The 15,533-nt window shown below is 45.4% G+C and overlaps 1 protein-coding gene across 1 annotated transcript in view; it reads left to right on the top strand.

Moving 5' to 3' along the window:
- The first annotated feature begins 2,248 nt into the window (after nucleotides 1-2,248).
- The window catches only part of WIPF1 (WAS/WASL interacting protein family member 1), a 128,347-nt gene continuing 115,062 nt past the window's right edge, over nucleotides 2,249-15,533 (top strand). The window contains exon 1 of the mRNA XM_068967868.1: nucleotides 2,249-2,331. The gene's annotated coding sequence lies outside the window, so the exon portion shown is untranslated. The remainder of the gene's footprint in view (nucleotides 2,332-15,533) is intronic.

Below are 15,533 nucleotides of genomic sequence, written 5' to 3' on the forward strand. Positions count from 1 at the left end.
CCAGAGACACCAGTTCCATCCCTGGGTTGGGAAAATCCCCTAGAGGAGGGCATGGCAACCCACTCCAGTATTGTTGCTTGGAGAAGCCCATGCACGGAAGAGCCTGGCAAGCTACAGTCCATAGGGTCGCAGAGAGTCAGGCACAACTGAAGCAACTTCTCATACACAAGGTCTTTGCAGGTACCTGTCCTGACACCTGACCAAGAAGCAAGGCTTCATCATCCACCAGAATCATCAGAACAAATGCCTTTCATGGCATTAAGTCCCTTCCCCCCATGAGTAAAACCTACAGCCCACATGATCTCCTTGAGACATTTACTCAGAAGCTGTGAGTTTAAGGCCTTTTACCTTCCTCTCTGGCCTGGATGGAAGCTCCTGTAGGGGCACCAGAAACTAGCAGTCAGATCAAAGTCCTCTGGACTTGTGCTTCTCACTACCCTTCCTTGGAAAACCTCATTCCTTTGGAAGTCCCTCATCTGTATAACAGTGACAAGTATCTAGTTAGCCAATGTTGCCTTTAGAACTAAATGAGATAATAGATGTACTGCTAAAAGGACCTGGGTTAATGCTTATTAGTCTTTCATCCCATGGTAATGAATACTAGGAACGTTCCAGGTGCTGGGAATACTGCAGTGAACCAGTTGCCTTCACACTTATTGTTGTTTAGTTAGTAAGTTGTATCCAACTCTTTTGTGACACCATGGACTGTAGCCTGCCAGGCTCCTCTGTCCATGGGATTTTCCTGGCAAGAATACTGCAGTGGGTTGCCATTCCCTTCTCTAGGGGATCTTCCCAACCCAGGGATCGAACCCGTGTCTCCTGCATTACAGGCAGATTCTTTACCATTAAACCACCAGGGAAGCCCATTTGACTGGGGCAAAAATTGAGACAGAGAGCTGATGGGAGGCAGCTCCTGGGCTTAATTTCCATGATTGTGATTAAGTGCTAATGACTTTTTTCTCAAGTCTGGAATAATATACTGATATATGAAATCAATTGTCTTCATTTTATATAAAACATAACATATGCATATCATCATAGAACTGGTTGAAAAAGGAAAGCTTCCAATGATGGAATGATGAAGTATACAGTGAAGCTTTAAAAGATGGGTACTCTTAGGGACAAAATTTGTCATTGAGAAGTTTCCCATGTTACTAATCTTTTTGTCAGAAGGATTACTATATCTGTTAAGAGCATGTCAAGGTACAAGTGCACACATGGGAGCTGGCATAGGAGCAGACAGCTTAAAGTGAAGGATGGACCGACCACCTTCTTAGTGTAGGACATCAATTCCGAAGTGCATGTATTCCCAACTTCTCTGCTTTCATTCAGGGGATACACAGCCTTGATATATTAGCACTATGATTAAATGGTTATTGTATTAATGATAACTTGTTCTTTTCAAATGCACACGTTCTAACATGCGTCGTCTTAGTGAGTGTTAACTTTTCTTTGGAGCCTGGAGGTGGCGGCTTTCAGGGCCGGCCACTAACAGCTCAAGCAAGAGAGGAGAACCTCAGCTTTCTCCAGATGTTTGCAGTGGATGCTACCGTATTTGAAGATGTGGGTGGCTGACGATAAATCCATCTCCACTAGGAGCAAAACTACTCAACCCCAGCTGGTTCTTGTTGGGGACAACGGGCATTTTCCACGAGAAGAGCAGCACAGCTTCCCCACGCAGTGGTCAGGGAGACAGATGCGGACAGACCCTGGGCCTCCGAGGGTGCCACTCCATATTAAAATTCATTTGTAAGATGAATTTGAATTTAAGGTGTCCGGAAGCACGATCCCTCTTTGGAGAGCAGAGAAGGCGAGGAGAAAGGGCTTCCGCTTGGGGTTGGAGAGGGGGCACCCCGACAGCGGAAAGCTGGAGAACTAGCAGTCCGTGGGGGAAAGGGCCCTCGGCTGGACACCCCTTCCAGTTCCCGCTCCTCTGCAAGCGCAGGGAGGTGGACGGAGCGACGCACGAGCCCCAGCCTCCTAATCGCCCCACTCCTGCCGTGTACCTCGGGGCTCGCCAGTCTGTGGGACGCAGAGCCTCAGCCCCAAGGAGCGCGGGCCCCAGGGAGCGCGGGCGCGGCGCGCAGAGAGGCGGGCGAAGGGCCGGCGGCGGCCTCGCCGCGCGTCCACATGTGGCGGGGCCGCGGGGCGGGGTGGGGGGAGCCGAGGGGGAGGGTTTACATCCAGCGAAGTTCCCGGATGGTCTCAGCCTCCCGGCGCTGAGCGCTTTTCCTGCCCGGCCGGCTCAGCCCTACGGACCGGGGAGAAGTTTCCCAGAAAAAAATGCCCGGCGCGCCGCGGGGCCCTGGAGCCGCACGGAGCCGCTGCTCGGTAAGGGACGCGCCGCCGCCGCCGCCGAGAGTGCGATCGGGCTCCGGGGACTCAGGGCAGCGCCCTTGGAGACCCTCGCAGCCGCGGGGACCCCGGGGAGGGGTTGGACTGGACGGCGGGGCAGGGCAGCGCGGCTCGGCGCCGGGTGGGCGCGGGCGGGGGCCGGGGGAACGTCGGGGCTGCGTCCGCTGCGGGCGGGGGCGCGGGCGCGCGGTCTCCGGAGGGGCGCGACTCGGGCCCAGCGGATCGCGCGTCCTCCGGGTGCCGGCGGGTGGGGGAAGGAGGGGCCGCGGGCCGGTGGGCTCCGGACGCGGGCGTTTTCAGGGTTGGGCGCGCTGCTGGGCTCGGTCGAGCCTGGGGCCGCCCAGGGGTCTCGCCCCACGCTCGCGCCGTAGGTACCCGCTGCAGGGGCTTCGCGGGATGCGCTGGGGCGCGACTCCCCCTACTGCTTCCCAGCTCCAGCTCAGGCGGATGGGGGCTTTCGGGCATCCCCGGGGCCAGTTTCTGCTCTGGAGCCGCCTCGCCTTCTTCGCTAGGGAATTGTGCCCATCCCGCAATTCAGCTTCCCCAACTCTCCTCCCGCCGGGTGCCCCAGACTGCTGCTAGCGCCCCGGGCGCGCGTTCGATGTGTGCGGCGACCTTAGAGGACTTCCAATCCGTGTCAGCGCTTTTCTCCCGGGGCCTCTCCCGAACTTTCCGGACAGCTTCGCTGCAGTCTCACTCCCTCTGTTTTTTCTTTAAAAAAAAGAGAACAGTTAAAGTTGCAAGGATAAGTAAAAGAAACCAGCTGACCCAGGCAGGGTGACCCAAATCTTCAGTTCGTGGTTAGACTTTGAACTTTTTGAGATTAACAAAGGGTGTGTCTGTGCGGAACCGAGCCTGGTTAGATCCTCTGGTCCTGCTGGATCCCGGAGTAATACATATTCCTTCCTGGGCTCCTGACTTTATCTCAGTTCTCTGGGATGCGTCTCAGGTTGTCAGCAGTAACTGGATGGACTTGGTCCCTCTTTCTGAAAAGTGTGTGCCACTGTTGTCTCTTGGATGGTCGCTGGACCGCCGGCCGTGGCTAGTCGCAGACTTAAGGCGGTGCAGCCACGGAGCCCTGGACAGAGTCCCGCCCGTGGTGGGTTTTCTTTTGCCAGTTTCCCAACACAGTTCCAAAACAATTCTGTAGCTTCAGTTTGAGTCATTGGCATATTTTTCCCTTTCAAAAATGCCTTTTTCTGTAACGGATAAAATAACTGCAAAGAATTTTCATTAGGCCATCAGTGTGTGTGTGCTCAATCGTGGCCGTTGCTTTGCAGCCCTATGGACTGTAGCTGGCCAGGCTCTTATGTCCATGGAATTTTCCGGACAAGAATTCTTGAGTGGGTTGCCAGTCCCTTCTCCAGGAGATCTTCCGGACCTAGGGATTGAACCTACCTCTCCTGCATTGGCAGGCAGATTCTTTATTTACCACTAGCGTCACCTGGGAAGCCCTAACCCTTCTTTAGGGTGCTTATAACTCTGCCTTCCACTCTTGCTGTGTATCTTTACCTGCCTGATATCCCCTGGTTGAGTCTCTCAGGGACTAAATCCTCAGTCACTTGTTGAGTGGAACTGTGCAGACTAGACTCTGCAGACGTTATTAAAATCATCTTCTTCCTTGGGACCTACCCAACTTTTGCCATAGCTTTGGTTCTCTCCTGCTGCTGCTGCTAAGTCGCTTCAGTGGTGTTTGACTAACAGAAACATTTGTAAGCAAGTTAAGATCAGATTCTGATACATTTAGAGACAATGGGGTTACTTCCAGGGGTGGAGATTCATGCCTTCTTTTACTTGTTTGTTCATTTCACCAATTAAATGTCTACTGGGTGTTCAACCACTTTCTGGTTGCTTAGGCATATCATGGGCTTTCCTGGTGCCTCAGATGGTAAAGAATCCACCTGCAATGAGGGAGACATAGGTTCGATCCCTGGGTTGGGAAGATCTCCTGGAGAAGGGAATGGCTACCCACGCCAGTATTCTGGCCTGGAGAATTCCATGGACAGAGGAGCCTGGCAGGCTACAGTCCATGGGATCACAAAAGAGCCGGACAAGACTGAGCAACTTCCACTTTCACTTTCGGCATATCATGCATGTTAGGTGTGCCTTGAGCCTCACTTATCTCATCCAAGAATTGGGGTTGATAATCTTTGCTCTTCCTCCATCTCTTGGTGCAAGGATCAAGTGGAATAATGACAATGACGTGTGAAACAGCAGAAAGCAGCACAGCACAGGGCAGTGATGAGAAGGTGAGGTGCCTTTACCTTTCAAACTTACTGTCTTGTACTGTCTCAGTTGCCCAGGCCAGGGATGAGCCCGCTTTTTTGGGAAGTATTTCTTATTTGGTCTGTGTCACTGCCTTAAATATTTCAGGATGGTCCTCACTATGGTTGTAATTCTAGGAACCTATAGGGTTTTTACATTGCACATCAGGAGAACAGAATTAAACCAAAGTGCCTTTTTGTTGTTGTTGCTGTAACCCCTTCACTTTTAAGCATCTATTGTTTGGATTCCTGTCTCCCAGCCATCATCTTCCTGAAGCCCACCCTCCCATGAGGTCTACCAGATTCCTCATGATTTTCATACAGAGGTTTCTCTACCACCGTGCCCCAGCAATCCACAATTATGCTACAGTGCTGGAAGGTTGGACAAGGCATTGGCAACCCACTCCAGTACTCTTGCCTGGAAAATGCCATGGACGGAGGTGCCGGTGGGCTGCCGTCTATGGGGTCGCACAGAGTCGGACACGACTGATGCGACTTAGCAGCAGCAGCAGCTGGAAGGTTTGATGGGCCTGGTGAATAAGCAGGACCCACATATGTGAATCAAGTCACAGGTGAAAACAAGCAAGATGCTCATTTGGCACTGAGGATTCCTTTTGGGGATCACTGTTGTGTTCTGTGTCAGGGGGAGAAGAAGAGACCTGACTCAGAAGGAGGTGAAATTTGGCCCTGAATGCTTACCTTCTGGTGGAGATGAGATACGGGTTTGAACAGCAGGAATGCAGGGCAGAATTTGGTAAATAAGATGAAAAAAAGGTACAGATGAAATACAGGGAATGTAGAGGAGGATGAAATTACTTCCAGCTGGAGGGAGTCAGTCTCCCTTCATTTGTCCATCTAACAAGTGTTTAAAGTGTCTGCCATGTGCCAGGCCTGGGGAGATTCGTGGGCATGTGTACACTGTGTTCCATCTTCCTTGCTCCAGTCAAGGAAACGTGCAGCTGTCTCCTTCCTGGAAGAAATAAACACTTACCCGCTTCATTGCCCAGCCCAACATCTGTCCATTGTTCCTTACCATGTAGAGATTGTAATCAGGTTAAAATAATTAACACTGTCTCTTGTATACTTTGGAATAATAAAAACTCTGAGGCTGACCAGTTCCCCAGAACACCTTCAGTTAGCTGAGTAATGCTTTGCCACCTGGCACACTTTAACCAGTATTGCAGTATTCGGTCCTTAGTCAAGGGTGTGACTTCTAGAGTCTTGATTCTATAAGGCTGGGGTGAGGCCCAGGAATCTGTTTTTGAAAGCCCCAGGTAGTACTGATGTCATACCACCTGCAAAATTCTGCAAAGGTAAAAGCATGGGCCAGGATGTCAGGCGGAGCTTCCAGTCTCAGCTCTGTCTTTTACATGTCCTGCAACTTATGCTTCTTTATCTTTAGTATCAGAGTAACTGTCTCTGCCGTTGGGGTTGTGCTGAGGGTCAGATGATGTCATGGGTGTGCCTCACTTGGCAGATTATCCAGGACAGTGCTGCTGCTAGGCATCTGTGGGTCTTTATTAGCATCAGTGTTAGCTTGTGTAGAACACTGGGTTGGTATTCTCCTTTCCATATGGAACTACAAAAAGAGCCTAAACACAGGAACTGCTTTTTATATAAATTACCGTGTAATAATCGCTCAGCCGTCTGTACTCAACGGAGCATTTCACAGTGATCACCTCATGGATTCTCTTCCTAGCCGAGGAGGAGGGATGTTACAGAGGAGAATGTCAGTGTGGGCGGAAGGGGGGCTGCCAGCCTGTGGTATCTGCTTAGCCACTCGAGCTGCTCACCGAGATGACCGGGGCAGCTAAGGTGGGGGGCCACAGTGGGGTAGGAGGAGAGTGCTACCTCCTGCCACTTTGGCACCGGGCAGTACCAGGGTAACGTTTTGTGGTGGTCGGTCACACAGTGGTCATTGTCCACGTGGGATGACCAGGGGGTCTGCCTGCTCCAGGCCGAGCTGCTTTGGTCACAGGTACAGCACCCACGTCCACAGGGTGGGGTAGCACTGCTCTCATGTTCTGTGATGGCCAAGCCTGCTCGGCGTCGCAGGCTTCAGGTCAGGCATCCATACTTGCGGAGAAGTAAAAAATAATTGACTTTGCTAATAATCAGTAAAAGAACATAGCTAAAGTAAGTAAATAGGCGACACAGTCATCTACAATTTTCATTAGTTCAGAAGTTTCAGAAACATGGTTCATATTGTGAAACCATGTTGCTGTGATGTTGTATGAGTAGTCATCCCTCGGTATCCAAGGAGGGGTGGTCCAGGACCTCCTGTGGAGGCCAAAGTCTGCAGGTGTGGAGGGCTGACTGTAACATTTTAGCATTGCCTACTAGCCACCAGGCTTCCCTGGTGGCTCACATCGTAAAGAATCTGCCTGCAATGCAGGAGACCTGGCTTCAATCCCTGGGTTGGGAAGATCCCCTGGAGGAAGCATGGCAATGCACTCCAGCATTCCTGCCTGGAGAATCCCATGGACCGAGGAGCCTGGTGAGCTACAGTCCATGGAGTCACAAGAGTCTGACACGACTTAGCAACTAAACCACCCAAAAGAAGAATTAGCTAAAATAAATGGGAGACACGATCACCGACGAATTTTAGTGGTTTCGATGAACATGGTTCACATTGTAAAAACATGCTGAAATGCTTAACAAAAGCTGAAATGCTCTCCTAAAGTTTGTTTCTTCCTCTTCTTGGTAAATTCTAATGGCTGTCTGTCTGGGCCTCACCTGTATCTCAGAATCCACTTTATTCTGTTTTGGAATCATTTGCATGTGCTTTTTTTCTTTTTCCTTGTTAGATTGGAGACTCTCTGGAGGCAATACATTAAAAAAACTTAAAAAATATTCTCCCAAAAATAGTAGGTTTTCAGTTAACATTTGTTGAATGGCAGTTTATTTGTACCACTCTGGTTGTGAGATTTGAAGTGAGTGAATTTTTTTATGAAGACAAAGTAGATCTTGATGTTGATTTCTGAAGATGCTGGGGAACAAGTTTCATTTCATTCTAAGAGTGATTTCATCCTTCATCATGAGTGATCTGTGTACAACATTACTTTTTATCACATACATAATTATCTTTAAATGCTGTTTATCTGTATATCTTCCAAGTGAATAATAACAATGATCCTAATAATAAAGAAATGAGATCGTGGTCTGGTGGGGAATATGGGAATTATTATTATAGAACTTAAGAAGTAACATTTCATGATCTAATACCTGAATGTGGTTCACTTCCACGTTAGTGAGATTTTGGACTCTCCCACCCATCGATTTTTCCATCTTTTTCTTTTCTTTTTTTCTTTTACATCACTTGCAATGTGAAACTTGAGAAAGGAGTATGAGCAGAATTGAAGGACACCAGCCTCTCCCCAGACTGCCACAGATTCTTTTGTATTTGGAAGATAAATAGTTCTCTTAGGTAAGAGCTGTCTGCAGGAGGAAGGAAATTGTGAATAAAATGGAAAATTGAGGTCCAAATAGTTTCCTGAGCCAGAGGAGTCAATTACAGTTTTAAATAAAAGTTAGTTTTATATAATTTCTATTTTTCTCCAGGCAACACACATCTATATATGTTTGTGTATATTTATGTTGTTGTCGTTGTTCAGTCGCTCAGTCATGTCCGACTCTTGCAACCCCACGGACTGCAGTGTGCCAGGCTTCCCTGTCCTTCACCATCTCCTGGAGCTTGCTCGAGCCCCTGTCCATCGAGTCGGTGATGCCATCCAACCATCTCATCCTCTGTCGTCCCCTTCTCCTCTTGCCTTCAGTCTTTCCCAGCATCAGGTGGCCAATTTTTTTTTTCTAATGAGCCGGCTCTTCACATCAGGTGGCCAAAGTATTAAACTTTCAGCTTCAGCGTCAGTCCTTCTAATGAATATTCAGGATTGAACATCTATGCACATTGACATTATTTAAATTCAATTTTCTCTCATAGACAGTACTTGATTACCTTAAATATTGTGTATATAATGTGTATACCTTACCTCACTGTAACAGCTAAACATGGTTTGATTACATTCCTCCTGTTCTCCCTCCTCCACTCCTCTTATTGGAGACTGTGTTTTATGGATATTTGCATTTTGATTGCCTGATTTTTTTAGTATTTCTTGGACATATTGCTACTATGTTGTTAGTAGCTGCATGGGATTCTACTGTTGGGTGAATATATATGCCTGTTCACTGACCATCTTCCCAGCTGTTAGCTCTTGCTAATGATGCCCAGACAACTCGTCCACTGAGTCAAGTTAAAGAACCAGCCAATTCAGTGACAGCATCAGTATAATTATAAAACAGACCAAATCAGCAGTTTGTTGAATTTCTTGCTCTTCAACTACTTGTGTGTCACCCAGCCCATTTCTGAAACTTCCCAAGCATTTTTCTGTAGACATAAGCAGGAGATAAGATCTCTTGACTGAAGATTTAGGCCTGGAAAGGACCAAGAAAGAAATCTGGCTACATCTTAGAATGATGTCATTTTAAAGTGTAGAATATGTTAACAAATAATATTTCAGGAAACTGGGAAACGTGTTTTCCCTTAGGCATAGGGGAATAGATTTTGAAAGCAGAGAACCTTTAGACTTTGGAGAATATCTTGAGAAAACGTGTACCCTAGCTGTTTTTTTTTTTTTTCAAAGAATGTAAACACTGAGATCAGTGTCTTAACCACAATAGCCTTGTGTTATGGGGATGGATATTTAAAGAGTGGAGGCAGTCAGATCAGCCCAAGATAAAAGGGGAAAGAAATGGGCTGTTTTTGAAGAGGCTTATATACTGTAAGCAGAACATATATGTGCTGTGGGAGGGACTTTCAGGAAAGACTAGGGTGATAGATGGGGAGAAAAGAAGGGGAGCAGGAAGGACAAAAGACAAAACCAGTCATCTTTCCCAAGCCCCAGAAGGCAGGCTGAGGGACACTAAGTTGAGTTTTCAAGATGGTCCTGAAATTTCTAATTCAAAAATTGAGTAACTAGAAAAAGGCAAAAGGTTGAGATCTTTTTAAAGAAAATCTTTCAGAAGTAGTAATTTACTTTAGCAGTGCCTTTTCCTATCTATTAAAGCCAGAATTTGATTGCCATGCATGGTTTTAAACAGGGGTCCCCAACCTCTACTTTCCTTGTAGCTCAGCTGGTAAAGAATCTGCCTGTAATTTGGGAGACCTGGGTTTGATGCCTGGGTTGGGAAGATCCCCTGGAGAAGGGAAAGGCTACCCACTCCAGTATTCTGGCCTAGAGAATTCCATGGACTGTATAGTCCATGGGGTTGCAAAGAGTCGGGGACAGGACTGAGCGACTTTCACTTTCACTTTCACTTTTTCCCCAACCTCTGGAGTGTAATGCCTAATGATCTGAGGTGTAGCTGATGTAATAATGATTGAAATAAAGTGCACAATAAATGTAAAGCACTTGAATCATCCCCAAATCATCTCCTACCCACTGGTCTGTGGAAAAGTTGTCTTTCACAAAACTGGTCTCTGGTACCGGAAAGGTTGAGGATTGATGGTAAGATACAACCCAAAGCATCAGTTTAGAGAATCTCAGATTTTGTGGGTAAAATTCCACATTGTTCTTTTCCCTAGAGTTTTAGCACTGTTTAAAAAAAAAAAAGCCTCACATGTTATTTGAGACAAAATTAACAGTTAGATCATTGTTAACACTGGGAATTACTTTACTTTGCATGATACTTTACAAAGCTATTGGAGCTAGAACCTTATTAATTAAATATTGTAAACCTTCCCCCTTAGTCTTCTCCCTTTGATGAGGATCTGGGAGAACAAAAAGAAAAAACAATTCTCAAGTTGGTTAAAGGACTGAACAGGAGTTATTACGGCATTATTTTCACTGCAGCATTCCTTTCTGTACAGGATTATTGTATACATCATCTCTGCTGTGGTGAAACATGTCCCTTTTGTTAACCACCAAGCCAGGTTCTCAGTCTTTATAATTCGGTCTTTGCTTCCTTGTTTTTGCTGAAAATATGTTTCTTATCACTTAAAAAAATAAATTATAGTTTTTACCTTGTTGAGATTATTAAAGTATTATGTGCTTGACGTAAATAAGATACATGAGAAAGCAGTATACAAAGAAAAAGTGTATAAGTTTTCTCCTATGTCTCTCAAATCTAAACTTGAGGTAATTGATATTATCAATTTGGGATATGCCCTTCTTTTTCTCTTTGCTTATAAAACTATATACAAATATATATGTCAATATATCTTTCTATTAAGAATAGAAACATTATACACATTAGGCTACATGATTTTTAAATTATGGTATAATTGACATATAACATTGTATAAGTTCGAGGTATTCGACGCATTGATTTGATTCACTCATGTATTGTAATATATTACCACCATAAGTTCGCTAATACCTCCATCATGTCATGAAATTATTATCTTTTTTTGTGTTGAAATCATTTAAGATCTAGTCTCTCAGCAACTTTCAAGTATTTAGAGAAATGTTAACTGTAATCACAATCCTGTTCATTTGATCCCTAGAATTTACTCATCTTCCGACTGCAACCTTATAACCTTTGACCAACGTGCTACAGTTCTCTTACTCCCTCCCCCCAGCAGCCCCGGTAACCATCATTCGACTCCATTTCTACAAGTTCAGCTTTTTCCAGTTTCCACAAATAAGTGAGACGATGCAGTATCTGTCTTTTTTGGAGTTGTTTCACTTAGCATAATGCCTTCAAGATTCATCCATGTTTTCACAAATGGAAGGATTTCCTTCTCTCTCTTGGCTGAATAATATTCCAGTTACGTGGGTGTAAGACAGAGATTGTCTGTATCCATTCATCCGTTGATGGACACTTGTTTCCTTATATTGGCTATTGTAAAGAATGCTACTATAAACATGGAGGTGAAGATATCTTTTTGCTATCCACAAGAGTTTTTTTCACATAACAGAACATTACAGACATTCCCTCCAAATTAAAAATTCATTTATATTATGGCTGATTAATATTCCATAATTTAACCATTCAAATTGTTTCAAGTTTTGTGCTACTACAGTTCTTCCCTGTACATCCGTGTGTTCTGAACAGAAGCTTTGATTTCTGTCAGAGTTCCTAAAGTGGTATTACTTGCTAAAGTGAAAGTGAAGTCGCTCAGTCGTATCCAACTCTTGGCAATCCCATGGACAGTAGCCTGCACCAGGCTCCTCCATCCATGGGATTTTCTAGGCAAGAGTACTGGAGTGGGTTGCCATTTCCTTCTCCAGGGAATCTTCCCGACCCAGGGATCGAACCCAGGTCTCCCTCATTGTAGACAGACGCTTTACTGTCTGAGCCACCAGGGAAGTCCTTACTTGCTAAAAGCTGTAGTAATTCAGTCTTACTAAAACTATTTGAAAATATCTGCTTCCCCACATCCTTGCCAGTGTAATTCATTTTAGAAGTATAAACTTTATAATCTCTTTTTCCTGTTTTGTTTCATATTATTTCTTTCGGGAGCACTTGTCACTTAAAAAAAAAAAAATTCCATTCATTTGAAATATTCATGCCTTCACTTTTCCTAAAGTTTCTAAGGTGCCTATGGTCTGTCTTCTAGACCTGGAGAAGAGAAGCTTCAGCCTAAACTCACTGAGCTTAATTGTTCTGTATCAAAATGAAACAAAATACTTGATATCTACATATAACAAAGTCAGTATAGATCTTTTGATTCAGTTTTCTCTTTTTGAAATATGTAAGAAATTGTCTCAGGAACTATAAATGTTTTAACAGGAAAAAATGGAAACTTATAAAATGCAAAGGTGGGAAATTTTAAAGGAGTTTTAAGCTTGCACAACTAACTGTTTCCCTCTTGACTCTTAAAGTCTGAAAACAAGCATTCTTTGAGAGCATTAGTTATAAGTTATGCTGAATTACATCAAGAGGAAAAAGTGAATCATGGCAGATAGGAATTTAGACCTGGAGTGTAAGTGAAAGCCCCTGCTCTTATGCTCTTGCTTGTTTTTCTGGGAGGTGAGGCTCGATTCCACTGCTCCTGTCCTTGTAGTTGCTGAGTTCATTATAAAATTATTTGTATATAACTCCAGCAGTACATTGACTAATCAGAAACAGCTGTACAACTGGATTCGTTTATATGAACAGAATAGCTAAATCAATCCACAAAATTTCTTGTATTCAATGAGGTCGGGCCAACATTGTGTAGCCCAGAATAATAACAGTGCTTTGTAACTAACCTGACACAGATGGCAAAAAGATTGTGTCTGGGCAGCAGACGTTGGAACCGAAAATTAAGAAAGCTTGCGAGCCCTTGATGTCTCCCATAATAAATTGTTGCTGTCTTTTTAATGTGAGTGTTTTAAAGGCTAGAAAACTTCACAAAGGGATGTCCTGTTTAGGAAAGAACACATCTGAATTGGACCCTCTGAGGAGAGCTGTGTCTCCTGAATGAGGTGGAATTGTCCAGATCAGTGTCCCCGGAAAGATAAGTTTGTACTTCCTGCCAAACTGTCAGGGCCAAAATAAGCCAAGGGCCTCCTGCTGGGAAATGACCACAGACCAGATGGGCTCACTGGCATGTCTACCTGGAGGGAGCCTCACTGCCTTAGGGAGAAATGCATGGTCCCCAGTGAGACTGAGGCTGAAGTCCTGGCATAACACAGCCAGAGGAATTCCTCAGAACGTGTGCCTTTGCAGAGCCCAAAGATCCACCAGAGCTGAGTGAGCTCAAAGAATGCAACCTCGTCCGTGTGCTTCTCACTGTTAGTCTTAAGGCGGACTTCAGTGCAGTCACGTGTGAAGTCTGATGAGAACAGAAAGATCTCTAGACCTTGAGTCTGCAGGGCTGGCCCAGTCCTACAGGACTCTGAACTCTCCACCTCTCAAAAACACAGGTCTTTCTCAAGGCCAGAAATCCGCTGGCCCCCAACTTGCCAGAGTCCTAAGGCCGGACTGGGTTCTGGGTATCTGCTTGGCCTTGGTAGGGAAATCCGTTAGGTTTTAGCCAAAGTGACAGTGAGGGAAGGTGGTGCCTGGGGGGAACTGGGCACTGATCACAGTTTGGGGATTTGCAAACACTCATCTTCTTGGGACTCCCATATGCTGTTGCCTGAGGGCATGGGTCCCTACTGCCCTACCTTCACTTTCACTCTGCCCCTGTTCTTGGAAGTCCCTCAGTCCTCAGAGATAGACTCTTTTTTTTTTTTTTTGCAAATTTTCATAAATTTTATTTTTTTTATTTTATTTTTTTTTTACTGTTTAAAAATAATTTATTTCTGTATGTGTGTGGTATTTAAGATACATGCATATCCATATGAGATGTTTTTCATTGGGAGAAATTATTATTTTTTTTTTAATTTTAAAATCTTTAATTCTTACGTGTGTTCCCAAACATGAACCCCCCTCCCACCTCCCTCCCCATAACAAGAGATAGACTCTTGAATGTCAAGTCACTTCCATGTTAAGACTGGATATCAACTAGCTCATTTACTTAATTGCTTTTGCACTGAATCCCCTGCTAAAGGTAGAGGAGTAAAGTGAGAGGAACTGTAGGAACCCTGCTGCTGCTGCTGCTGCTGCTAAGTCGCTTCAGTCGCATTCGACTCTGTGTGACCCCATTCACAGCAGCCCAGCAGGCTCTGCCGTCCCTGGGATTCTCCAGGCAAGAACACTGGAGTAGATTGCCATTTGCTTCTCCAATGTATGAAAGTGAAGAGTGAAAGTGAAGTTGTTTCAGTCGTGTCCGACTCTGTGCCACCCCATAGACGGCAGCCCACCAGGCTCCGCCGTCCCTGGGATTCTCCAGGCAAGAACACTGGAGTGGGTTGCCATTTGCTTCTCCAATGCATGAAAGTGAAAAGTGAAAGTGAAGTCACTTCAGTCGTGTCTGACTCTGTGCGACCCCATAGACGGCAGCCCACCAGGCTCCGCTGTCCCTGGGAGTCTCCAGGCAAGAACACTGGAGTGGGTTGCCATGAAGCCATAGACTAGGCATTTACCACTTGTTTTATATTCCCAGCTTTGTTGCCTAGTCATCGTATGACCTTGACAGCAATAAAGTGCTGTGCAAAGAGTAAAGGAATTTGTAAGAATGGGGAGAAGGGTGAGGCTAGGATGTCTGCAATGCCTGTGATGGGCACACACCTGACGTCTCCAGATAAGGTGCTTCTAAACAGTGCAGTTGTTAACAGCTTAACTCATCAGTTGGAAAGTCGGTTTAAGTCTGAAATGTTACTTTACCTGTTTTTGACTAAGCATTTGATAAATAAGGGAAAGAAATAGATGTCATATTTCTCATTAGCTAATAGGGTGGCTGTATTATGTGTAACTCATAGGGTTCTTCATTTATACTCGAATTTTATTTTATTCTTAGAAAACGACCATTAGATTATCTTGTAATGTTATTTGTGGGAGTGAGATATGAGCCAGATAAGTCCAGGTATGTCTGGCAGATCTTGTTTTTCTTAAATCCAGTGAAAATCACACTAGCTCACATGTGCCTACACTCATCCATTATACGCACCTTATCCTGTATTAGTGCACACATGGTCCTAACCCTTAAACCACGTGTCCTCACCATCTGCCACCCACAGGTGCATGTACACACACACACACACACACACACACACACGTCTTTGGCTTACCCCTTTTAAAGAACACTTCAGATAGAACCAGGAAGTACCGATTCTAAACGTTGCTGGGAAAACACGTATTGCTGAGTTTTGTATACATCATCAGCTTTTGCAAATTCTCAGAAGGCAGAGGCTATTGCTCAGTCATGTGCCCTTTGTATAGTCTCAGACCAAGCATTGTATGCAAGTGAATGTACGTGTGTGCTTCAGGTGTGCCCTTTGCTGGTGGGGATTCCCCAGGGGGTGGGGAAAAATGCCCGCGTGGGGCTTTGCCTTGGGAGTTCTGCAGTGGCCGCTGATGGGCGGTTGTGACCACTGCTGGTTG

The sequence above is a fragment of the Capricornis sumatraensis genome, chromosome 3 (genome assembly GCF_032405125.1).
Source record: "Capricornis sumatraensis isolate serow.1 chromosome 3, serow.2, whole genome shotgun sequence".
In the NCBI taxonomy this organism is placed as follows: Eukaryota; Metazoa; Chordata; class Mammalia; order Artiodactyla; family Bovidae; genus Capricornis; species Capricornis sumatraensis.